The sequence below is a fragment of the Tachyglossus aculeatus genome, chromosome 23 (genome assembly GCF_015852505.1).
Source record: "Tachyglossus aculeatus isolate mTacAcu1 chromosome 23, mTacAcu1.pri, whole genome shotgun sequence".
In the NCBI taxonomy this organism is placed as follows: domain Eukaryota; kingdom Metazoa; phylum Chordata; class Mammalia; order Monotremata; family Tachyglossidae; genus Tachyglossus; species Tachyglossus aculeatus.
The window spans coordinates 38,223,273-38,235,943 of NC_052088.1; the positions used below are offsets into that span (position 1 = coordinate 38,223,273).

Here is a 12,671-nt window from a genome sequence, read left to right on the forward strand (position 1 = left end):
CATTCATTCATTCAATCGTATTTACTGAGCGCTTACTGTGTGCAGAGCACTGTACTAAGCGCTTGGGAAGTCCAAGTTGGCAAGATATAGAGACGGTCCCTACCCAACAGCGGGCTCCCAGTCTAGAAGGGGGAGACAGATGACAAAGCAAAACGTATTAACAAAATAAAATGAGTAAATAGTAAATATGTCCAAGTAAAATAGAGTAATAAACCTACACAAACATCATCATCATCATCAATCGTGTTTATTGAGCGCTTACTATGTGCAGAGCACTGTACTACGCGCTTGGGAAGTACAAACACCTATGCAGGTGCTGTGGGGAGGGGAAGGAGGTAGGGCGGGGGGGATGGGGAGGAGGAGAGGGAAAAGGGGGCTCAGTGTGGGAAGGCCTCCCGGAGGAGGTGAGCCCCCAGTAGGGCTTTGAAGGGAGGAAGAGAGCTATTCATTCATTCATTCATTCAATCGTATTTATTGAGTGCTTACTGTGTGCAGAGCACTGGACTAAGCGCTTGGGAAGTACAATTTGGCAACATATAGAGACGGTCCCTACCCAACAGTGGGCTCACAGTCTAGAAGTTGCCCGAAGTCACCCAGCTGACGGCTGGCGGGCCGGGATTTGAACCCATGACTTCTGACTCCAAAGCCCGGGCCCTTTCCCCTGAGCCGCGCTACTTCTCATCGTGAACCAGTTCAGTCCCCACTTGAGGGTGATCCAACCGACATGAGCCCACTGTTGGGTAGGGACCGTCTCTAGATGCTGCCAACTTGGACTTCCCAAGCGCTTAGTACAGTGCTCCGCACACAGTAAGCGCTCAATAAATACGACCGAATGAATGAATGAATGAATGAATAAGGGGAGTTTTACTGAGTGTCCCTGGGCTCGGCGAAGTCCGGGTTCGAGGCCGGAAGGTGGGGATTGGTAGCCACCACGCCATCGCGGTACTGACGCATCGACACCGGCTTCTGGCGGGCCGCCGCGGTGAGTCCCTCTCGCTTTTCCGCGGGCGGTGTCATCCCAGAGAGTAGCTGTCATTCCGGCGAGCTTCCCGCAGACCTGTGCCATCTGCCACGGAAAAAGGACCTGCCCTGTGGCACGATCTCATTTCACCCGGGGGGACTAATGCCGCGGTTTAACACCGTGGCTTCGGCCAATTTATAAAGCCTCCGCCACGGGGATCCTAGCTGTCTGACCAAATGAGCCGGGAGAGTACACGCCTTGGGCCAACCAATTTCCACCTCCTCCATTACACGGAGACGATTTCGAAATTACGTTTCCGCAGAGCCGCTTTAATCATCATCATCATCAATCGTATTTATTGAGCGCTTACTATGTGCAGAGCACTGGACTAAGCGCTTGGGACATACAAGTTGGCCACATCTAGAGACAGTCCCTACCCAACAGTGGGCTCCCAGTCTAAAAGGGGGAGACAGAGAACAAAACCAAACATTCTAACAAAATAAAATAGATATGGACAAGAAAAATAAATAAATAAATGAATAAATAATAATAATAATAATGTTGGTATTTGTTAAGCACTGTTCTAAGCGCTGGGGGAGATACAAGGTAATCAGGTTGTCCCACAAGGGGCTCACAGTCTTCATCCCCATTTGACAGATGAGGGAACTGAGGCCCAGAGAAGTGAAGTTAATAAATATGTACAAACATATATCCATATATACAGGTGCTGTGGGGAAGGGAAGGAGGTAAGATGGGGGGATGGAGAGGGGGACGAGGGGGAGAGGAAGGAAGGGGCTCAGTCTGGGAAGGCCTCCTGGAGGAGGTGAGCTCTCAGCAGGGCCTTGAAGGGAGGAAGAGAGCGAGCTTGGCGGAGGGGCAGAGGGATTGGGGGGCATTCCAGGCCCGGGGGATGACGTGGGCCGGGGGTCGATGGCGGGACAGGCGAGAACGAGGTACGGTGAGGAGATTAGCGGCGGAGGATCAATCAATATGGACTGTGAGCCCCACGTGGGACAACCTGATCATGTTGTATCCCCGCCCCCCCAGCTTTGCACATAGTAAGCGCTCAACAAATGCCATCATCATTATTATTATTATTATTATTATTATTACTACTGGGTGGAAGGGACTGTCAGAGAGGCCATACCCCAAGGCATGAAGTTGCATGTTCAGCTGCACCCTCTTCAAATTAGTCCTCCATGTAATGATAATGGTATTTATTTGGCACTCAACCACATGTTGAGCACCAATATAGCCATGGTATTCACGGCGGACACAATAACTGGCCTACGCAAGGCTAGTAAAGATAATAATTGTGGTCAGCGCTGCACTAAGCGCTGGGGTGAATTCAAGATAATCAGGTCGGACACAGGTATTCGCCGCGGATGCAATAACTGGCCTTCTCAAGGCTAGTAAAGATCATAATTGTGGTCAGCGCTGGGGTGAATTCAAGATAATCAGGTCGGACGCAGGTATTCACAGCGGATGCAATAACTGGCCTACTCAAGGCTAGTAAAGATAATAATTGTGGTCAGCGCTGCACTAAGTGCTGGGGTGAATTCAAGATAATCAGGTCGGACACAGGTATTCACGGCAGACACAATAACTGGCCTTCTCAAGGCTAGTAAAGACAATAATTGTGGTCAGCGCTGCACTAAGTGCTGGGGTGAATTCAAGATAACCAGGTCGGACACAGGTATTCACAGCGGACGCAATAACTGGCCTACTCAAGGCTAGTAAAGATAATAATTGTGGTCAGCGCTGGGGTGAATTCAAGATAATCAGGTCGGACACAGGTATTCACGGCGGACGCAATAACTGGCCTACTCAAGGCTAGTAAAGATAATAATTGTGGTCAGCGCTGGGGTGAATTCAAGATAATCAGGTCGGACACAGGTATTCACGGCGGACGCAATAACTGGCCTACGCAAGGCTAGTAAAGATAGTAATTGTGGTCAGCGCTGCACTAAGTGCTGGGATGAATTCAAGATAATCCGGTCGGACACAGGTATTCACGGTGGACGCAATAACTGACCTTCTCAAGGTTAGTAAAGATAATAATTGTGGTCAGCGCTGGGGTGAATTCAAGATAATCAGGTCGGACATAGGTATTCACGGCGGACGCAATAACTGGCCTACTCAAGGCTAGTAAAGATAATAATTGTGGTCAGCGCTGGAGTGAATTCAAGATAATCAGGTCGGACACAGGTATTCACGGCGGACGCAATAACTGGCTTTCTCAAGGTTAGTAAAGATAATAATTGTGGTCAGTGCTGGGGTGAATTCAAGATAATCAGGTCGGACACAGGTATTCACAGTGGATGCAATAACTGGCCTACTCAAGGCTAGTAAAGATAATAATTGTGGTCAGCGCTGCACTAAGCGCTGGGGTGAATTCAAGATAATCAGGTCGAACACAGGTATTCACGGCGGATGCAATAACTGGCCTTCTCAAGGTTAGTAAAGATAATAATTTTGGTCAGTGCTGGGGTGAATTCAAGATAATCAGGTCAGACACGGGTATTCACGACGGACGCAATAACCGGCCTACTCAAGGCTATCAAAGATAATAATTGTGGTCAGCGCTGCACTAAGCGCTGGGGTGAGTTCAAGGTAATCAGGTCAGACACAGGTATTCACGGCGGATGCAATAACTGGCCTACTCAAGGCTAGTAAAGATAATAATTTTGGTCAGCGCTGGGGTGAATTCAAGATAATCAGGTCGGACACAGGTATTAACGGTGGACGCAATAACTGGCCTACTCAAGGCTAGTAAAGATAATAATTGTGGTCAGCGCTGGAGTGAATTCAAGATAATCAGGTCGGACAAGGGTATTCACGGCAGACGCAACAACTGGCCTACGCAAGGCTAGTAAAGATAATAATTGTGGTCAGCGCTGCACTAAGTGCTGGGGTCAATTCAAGATAATCCAGTCGGACACAGGTATTCGCGGCGGACGCAATAACTGGCCTTCTCAAGGCTAGTAGAGATAATAACTGTGGTCAGCGCTGCACTAAGCGCTGGGCTGAATTCAAGATAATCAGGTCGGACACAGGTATTCACGGCGGACGCAATAACTGGCCTTCTCATGGTTAGTAAAGATAATAATTTTGGTCAGCGCTGGGGTGAATTCAAGATAATCAGGTCAGACACAGGTATTCACGACGGATGCAATAACTGGCCTTCTCAAGGCTAGTAAAGACAATAATTGTGGTCAGCGCTGCACTAAGCGCTGGGGTGAATTCAAGATAATCAGGTCAGACTCGGGTATTCACGACGGACGCAATAACCGGCCTACTCAAGGCTGGTAAAGATAATAATTGTGGTCAGCGCTGCACTAAGCGCTGGGGTGAATTCAAGATAATCAGGTCAGCCACAGGTATTCACGGCGGACGCAATAACTGGCCTACTCAAAGCTAGTAAAGATAATAATTGTGGTCAGCGCCACACTAAGCGCTGGGGTGAATTCAAGATAATCAGGTCGGACACAGGTATTCACGGCAGATGCAATAACTGGCCTTCTCAAGGCTAGTAAAGATAATAATTGTGGTCAGTGCTGGGGTGAATTCAAGATAACCAGGTCGGACACAGGTATTCACGGCGGACACAATAACTGGCCTACGCAAGGCTAGTAAAGATAATAATTGTGGCCAGCGCTGCACTAAGCGCTGGGGTGAATTCAAGATAATCAGGTCGGACACAGGTATTCACGGCGGACGCAATAACTGGCCTTCTCAAGGCTAGTAGAGATGATAATTGTGGTCAGCGCTGCACTAAGCGCTGGGGCAAATTCAAGATAATCAGGTTGGACACAGGTATTCGTGGCGGACGCAATAACTGGTCTTCTCAAGGCTAGTAGAGATATTAATTGTGGTCAGTGCTGCACTAAGCGCTGGGGTGAATTCAAGATAATCAGGCCGGACACAGTCCCTGCCCCACACGGGGCTCACTGTCTAAGGGAAGAAATGTAGCCTACTGGATAGAGCGCAGTCCTGGGTTCTAATCCTGCTTCCATCACCTGTCTGCTGGGTGACCTTGGGCAAATCACTTCACCTCTCTGGGCCTCAGTTCCCTCATCTGGAAAATGGGGATTTAGTCCGTGAGCCCCCTGAGGGACAGGGACTGCGTCTAGCTTATTTTGTCTCCAACCCCATCACTTATTACAGTGCCTGGCATAGAGTGAGCACTTAAATACCACTCCCAGATGGAGCCACAGCACCTGTATATATGTATACATGTTTGTGAGCCCACTGTTGGGTACGAACCGTCTCTATATGTTGCCAACTTGTACTTCCCAAGTGCTTAGTACAGTGCTCTGCACACAGTAAGCACTCAATAAATACGACTGATTGATTGTACATATTTATTACTCTATTTATTTAACTTGTACATATCTATTCTATTTATTTTATTTTGTTAATATGTTTTGTTTTGTTCTGTCTCCCCCTTCTAGACTGGGAGCCCACTGTTGGGTAGGGACCGTCTCTAGATGTTGCCAACTTGGACTTCCCAAGCACTTAGTACAGTGCTCTACACACAGTAAGCGCTCAATAAATATGATTGATTGATTGATTGAGCCCCCTCCTTCCTCTCCCCCTCCCCATCCACCCCTTCTTACCTCCTTCCCTTCCCCACAGCACCTGTATATATGTATATATGTGTGTACGGATTTATTACTCTATTTATTTTATTTGTACATGCTTATTCTATTGATTTTATTTTGTTAATATGTTTTGTTTTGTTCTCTGTCTCCCCCTTCTAGACTGTGAGCCCGCTGTCGGGTAGGGACCGTCTCTAGATGTTGCCAACTTGGACTTCCCAAGCGCTTAGCACAGCGCTCTGCACACAGTAAGCGCTCAATAAATATGACTGAATGAATGAGTGAATGAGTTATAGAAAAGAAAGGAAGACCAGGAAGCCCAAAGGAGACCCTCAGTACATATCCCGGCTCCGCCAATTGTCAGCTGTGTGACTTTGGGCAGGCCACTTCACTTCTCTGAGCCTCAGTTACCTCATCTGGAAAATGGGGATTAATCAATCAATCATATTTACTGAACACTTACTGTGTGCAGAGCACTGTACTAAGCGATTGGGAAGTACAAGTTGGCAACATATATATATATATATATATATATATATATATATATATATATATATATATATATATATATATATAAAACCTCTCCAGCGCTTAGAACAGTGCTTTGCACATAGTAAGCACTTAATAAATACCATTATTATTATTATTATTATTATTATTATTATTATTATTATTATATCAAACCATCAGCCACCTTCGCCCCATGGACGGTGAAATCGATGGCAGCCGAAACACGTACCCGATCACGTCACCCGTGGCTCTGTTCACCAGCCGGGCCCCAGCGTTAGCTCGCGATCTTGGGCCTCACATTTAGCAGAAGGTGGGAGGATTCGATCTTCTTGTAACTGTGAGGAAAAAACAGAGCAAAACAAAAAAAACAATTAATCAAAGGTATTTATGGGCCGTTCCTGGGCTGCAAACCACTGTCCGAAGCACGTAATAATAATAATAGTAATAATAATGGCATTTGTTACTATGCGCAAAGCACTGTTCTAAGCGCTGGGGAGGATTCAAGGCGATCAGGTTGTCCCACTTGGGATTCACAATCTTAATCCCCATTTTCCAGAGGAGGTAACTGAGGCCCAGAGAAGTGAAGTGACTTGCCCAAAGTCACACAGCTGACAAGCGGCGGGGCCGGGATTTCAACCCATGAACTCTGACTCCAAAGCCCGGGCTCTTTCCACTGAGCCACGCTGCTTCTAAGTGCTGGGGAGGTTACAAGGTGATCAGGTTGTCCCACGGGGGGGCTCACGGTTTTAATCCCCATTTTACAGATGAGGTAACTGAGGCACAGAGAGGTTAAATGATGATGATGGCATTTGTTAAGCAGTTACTATGTGCAAAGCACTGTTCTGAGCGCTGGGGAGGATACAAGGTGATCAGGTTGTCCCTCGTGGGGCTCACGGTCTTCATCCCCATTTTCCAGATGAGGGAACTGAGGCACAGAGAAGTTAAATGAGTTGCCCAAAGCCACACTGCGGACAAGTGTCGGAGCCGGGATTTGAACCCATGACCTCTGACTCCAAAGCCCGCGATCTTTCCACTGAGCCACCCGCGCTGGGGAGGTTACAAGGTGATCAAGTTGTCCCACGGGGGGGGCTCACGGTTTTAATCCCCATTTTACAGATGAGGTAACTGAGGCACAGAGAGGTTAAATGATGATGATGGCATTTGTTAAGCGGTTACTATGTGCAAAGCACTGTTCTGAGCGCTGGGGAGGATACAAGGTGATCAGGTTGTCCCTGGTGGGGCTCACAGTCTTCATCCCCATTTTCCAGATGAGGGAACTGAGGCACAGAGAAGTTAAATGACTTGCCCAAAGCCACACTGCGGACAAGTGGTGGAGCCGGGATTTGAACCCATGACCTCTGACTCCAAAGCCCGCGATCTTTCCACTGAGCCACCCGCGCTGGGGAGGTTACAAGGTGATCAGGTTGTCCCACGGGGGGGCTCACGGTTTTAATCCCCATTTTACAGATGAGGTAACTGAGGCCCAGAGAAGTTAAATGATGATGATGGCATTTGTTTAAGCGCTTACTCTGTGCAAAGCACTGTTCTGAGTGCTGGGGCGGATACAAGGTGATCAGGTGGTCCCACGGGGGCTCACACAATTTTAATCCCCATTTTCCAGATGAGGGAACTGAGGCCCAGAGAAGTGAAGTGACTTGCCCAAAGTCACACGGCTGACAAGTGGCGGAGCCAGGATTTGAACCCATGACCTCTGACTCCAAAGCCCACGATCTTTCCACTGAGCCACCCACGTTGGGGAGGTTACAAGGTGATCAGGTTGCCCCAGGGAGGGGCTCACGGTTTTAACCCCCATTTTACAGATGAGGTAACTGAGGCCCAGAGAGGTTAAATGATGATGATGACATTTGTTTAAGCGCTTACTATGTGCAAAGCACTGTTCTGAGCGCTGGGGAGGATACAAGGTGATCAGGTTGTCCCACGGGGGCTCACACGATTTTAATCCCTATTTTCCAGATGAGGGAACCGGGGCCCAGAGAAGTGAAGTGACTTGCCCAAAGTCACCCAGCTGACAAGTGGCGGAGCCGGGATTTGAACCCATGACCTCTGATTCCCAAGCCCGCGATCTTTCCTCTGAGCCGCGCTGCTTCTCTTGGCGGCTTGACTGTGAAACCAAGGGCCCCCCCAAATCCAGCCCCGTCCCGCTTTCCTCTGCCGCGTCTCAGTTTTGCCCACATCGCCCCGGACGAAACCCCCTCGGGTCCGGGGAAGCCGCAGGGTGGGTGGGCAGACCACCGCCCATCTTGCTTCTCTCGACGTCGCGGGCCGAGGGCATTCATTCATTCATTCATTCAATGGTATTTATTGAGCGCTTACTGCGTGCAGAGCACTGTACTAAGCGCTTGGGAAGTACAAGTTGGAGGGCAGCCATCCTTCCGCCCGCCTTCCATTCTGGCCGGCGGGCAGAGCGCCCGTAAGTTGGCATATTCGTCCCTTTGGCCCTGGGCAAACGATCGCGGCAGGTTGCCTAAGTGGCTTGGGAGACACACAAGCGGGAGGCACGCGGGCAATAATAATAGTGATGGCATTTATTAAGCGCTTACTATGTGCCAAGCACTGTTCTAAGCGCTGGGGAGGTTACAAGGTGATCAGGTTGTCCCCCATGGGGCTCACAGTCAGTCCCCCTTTTACAGATGAGGGAACTGAGGCGCAGAGAAGTGAAGTGACTCGCCCAAAGTCACCCAGCTGACAGTTGGCGGAGCCGGGATTTGAACCCATGACCTCTGACTCCAAAGCCCGGGCTCTTTCCACTGAGCCGCGCTGCTTCTCCAACGTGGGATGAGAGATGTGAGAGGTGTGAGATGTGGGAGAGGAGGGTTTGGCAGCGGCTATCTTTACTGTCGTTCTCCCCCAACCGCTCAATACAGTGTCCCGGAACCATTCATTCATTCATTCATTCAATCGTATTTCTTGAGCGCTTACTGCGTGCAGAGCACTGTACTAAGCGCTTGGGAAGTGCAAGTTGGAGGGCAGCCATCCTTCCGCCCGCCTTCCATTCTGGCCGGCGGGCCGAGCGCCCGTAAGTTGGCATATTCGTCCCTTCAGCGCTTAGAACAGTGCTTTGCACATAGTAAGCGCTTAATAAATGCCATCATTATTATTATTATTATTTGGCCCTGGGCAAACGATCGCGGCAGGTTGCCTAAGTGGCTTAGGAGACGCACAAGCGGGAGGCACGCGGGCAATAATAATAGTGATGGCATTTATTAAGCGCTTACTATGTGCCAAGCACTGTTCTAAGCGCTGGGGAGGTTCCAAGGTGATCAGGTGGGCCCACGGGGGGCTCACAGTCTTAACCCCCATTTTACAGATAAGGGAACTGAGGCGCAGAGAAGTGAAGTGACTCGCCCAAAGTCACCCAGCTGACGGTTGGCGGAGCCGGGATTTGAACCCATGACCTCTGACTCCAAAGCCCGGGCCCTTTCCACTGGGCCACGCTGCTTCTCCAATGTGGGATGAGAGATGTGAGAGATGTGAGATGTGGGAGAGAAGGGTTTGGCAGCGGCTATTTTTACTGTCCCCCAACCGCTCAATACAGTGTCCCGGAACCATTCATTCATTCATTCATTCAATCGTATTTCTTGAGCGCTTACTGCGTGCAGAGCACTGTACTAAGCGCTTGGGAAGTGCAAGTTGGAGGGCAGCCATCCTTCCGCCCGCCTTCCATTCTGGCCGGCGGGCAGAGCGCCCGTAAGTTGGCATATTCGTCCCTTTGGCCCTGGGCAAACGATCGCGGCAGGTTGCCTAAGTGGCTTGGGAGACGCACAAGCGGGAGGCACGCGGGCAATAATAATAGTGATGGCATTTATTAAGCGCTTACTATGTGCCAAGCACTGTTCTAAGCGCTGGGGAGGTTACAAGGTGATCAGGTTGTCCCACGGAGGGCTCACAGTCTTAATCCCCATTTTACAGATGAGGGAACTGGGGCGCAGAGAAGTGAAGTGACTCGCCCAAAGTCACCCAGCTGACAGTTGGCGGAGCCGGGATTTGAACCCATGACCTCTGACTCCAAAGCCCGGGCTCTTTCCACTGGGCCGCGCTGCTTCTCCAATGTGGGATGAGAGATGTGAGAGGTGTGAGATGTGGGAGAGGAGGGTTTGGCAGAGGCTATCTTTACTGTCGTTCTCCCCCAACCGCTCAATACAGTGTCCCGGAACCATTCATTCATTCATTCACTCAATCGTATTTCTTGAGCGCTTACTGCGTGCAGAGCACTGTACTAAACGCTTGGGAAGTACAAGTTGGAGGGCAGCCATCCTTCCGCCCGCCTTCCATTCTGGCCGGCGGGCAGAGCGCCCGTAAGTTGGCATATTCGTCCCTTTGGCCCTGGGCAAACGATCGCGGCAGGATGCCTAAGTGGCTTGGGAGACACACAAGCGGGAGGCACGCGGGCAATAATAATAGTGATGGCATTTATTAAGCGCTTACTATGTGCCAAGCACTGTTCTAAGCGCTGGGGAGGTTACAAGGTGATCAGGTTGTCCCACGGAGGGCTCACAGTCTTAATCCCCATTTTACAGATGAGGGAACTGAGGCGCAGAGAAGTGAAGGGACTCGCCCAAAGTCACCCAGCTGACAGTTGGCGGAGCCGGGATTTGAACCCATGACCTCTGACTCCAAAGCCCGGGCTCTTTCCACTGGGCCGCGCTGCTTCTCCAAAGTGGGATGTGAGATGTGAGAGATGTGAGATGTGGGAGAGGAGGGTTTGGCAGCGGCTATCTTTACTGTCGTTCTCCCCCAACCGCTCAATACAGTGTCCCGCAACCATTCATTCATTCACTCAATCGTATTTCTTGAGCGCTTACTGTGTGAAGAGCACTGTACTAAGCGCTTGGGAAGCAGGCGGGTGGGCATCCGCGGGCGCAAACACACACAAACGCTCAAATCCCACTCAAACAAAGACGGAAAATACCTAACTCAGAGATAGTGGGAAGCAGCGTGGCTCAGTGGAAAGAGCCCGGGCTTTGGAGTCAGAGGTCGTGGGTTCAAATCCCCGCTCCGCCAATTGTCAGCTGTGTGGCTTTGGGCAAGTCTTCTCTGGGCCTCAGTTCCCTCATCTGTCAAATGGGGATGAAGACTGTGAGCCCCCCGTGGGACAACCTGATCACCTTGTAACCTCCCTAGTGCACAGAACAGTGCTTTGCACATAGTAAGCGCTTAATAAATGCCGTTATTCAGAAGCAGTGTGGCTCAGTGGAAAGAGCACGGGCTTTGGAGTCAGAGGTCGTGGGTTCAAATCCCCGCTCCGCCAATTGTCAGCTGGGTGACTTTGGGCAAGTCTTCTCTGGGCCTCAGTTCCCTCATCTGTCAAATGGGGATGAAGACTGTGAGCCGCCCATGGGACAACCTCATCACCTTGTAACCTCCCTAGCACACAGAACAGTGCTTTGCACATAGTAAGCGCTTAATAAATGCCATTATTCAGAAGCAGCGTGGCTCAGTGGAAAGAGCCCGGGCTTTGGAGTCAGAGGTCATGGGTTCAAATCCCCGCTCCGCCAATTGTCAGCTGGGTGACTCTGGGCAAGTCACTTCACTTCTCTGGGCCTCAGTTCCCTCATCTGGAAAATGGGGATTAAAACTGTGGGACAACCTGATCACCTTGTAACCTCCCTAGCACTCAGAACAGTGCTTTGCACATAGTAAGCACTCAATAAATGCCATTATTCAGAAGTAGCGTGGCTCAGTGGAAAGAGCCTGGGCTTTGGAGTCAGAGGTCGTGGGTTCAAATCCCCGCTGCGCCAACTGTCAGCTGTGTGACTCTGGGCAAGTCACTTCACTTCTCTGGGCCTCAGTTCCTTCATCTGAAAAACGGGGATGAAGACTGTGAGCCCCCCATGGGACAACCTGATCACCTTGTAACCTCCCCGGCGAATAGAACAGTGTTTTGCACATAGTAAGCGCTTAATAAATGCCATTATTATTATTATTATATTGGGAGAGTTTTGGGGGGGGGTGCTGGCGATGGGAAGGGGAAGAGATGGCATCCTGAATCAATCAATTGTATTTATTGAGCACTTACTGTGTGCAGAGCACTGTACTAAACAATTGGGAAGTCCAAGTTGGCAACATATAGAGACGGTCCCTACCTAACAGTGGGCTCACAGTCTAGAAGGGGGAGACACAGAACAAAACCAAACATACTAACAAAATAAAATTAATAGAATAGATATGTACAAGTAAAATGAATAGAGTAATAAATACGTACAAACATATATACATATATGAAGGAGAAGAACTATCTTTCAAAGCAGGAAAAACAGCTCTTTTACCTCCTGTGATGGACTTTATAATGAGGATAATCCAGTTTCCACTCTTCTGTCTCCTTACACCCATCTATCTCCCGAGACACGCTCTCCCACTCCGAAAACAACCTATTCCCTTAAGTCTCCTCTCTCCTAAAGCCGCTTGTTTATTTACAATTTTCCCAAAGCGGCCTACGTCAGCTTTCATACTCTCCTAACTCCCCCGTGGCCCCCGTTACTGCCCTTATTCCCCATTACCAAAATAATCTGGATAGTGTTCAAGTTTCTTTGACTTCGCCTATTTTTTCATGCTTTTAACTACTTCTTTCCAAAGGGCGT

General features: G+C 49.5%; 1 protein-coding gene across 1 annotated transcript in view; it reads right to left on the minus strand.

Moving 5' to 3' along the window:
• The window catches only part of ERBIN (erbb2 interacting protein), a 231,367-nt gene that overhangs the window by 132,314 nt on the left and 86,382 nt on the right, over nucleotides 1-12,671 (minus strand). The window contains 1 exon segment of the mRNA XM_038765465.1: nucleotides 6,302-6,407. The gene's annotated coding sequence lies outside the window, so the exon portion shown is untranslated.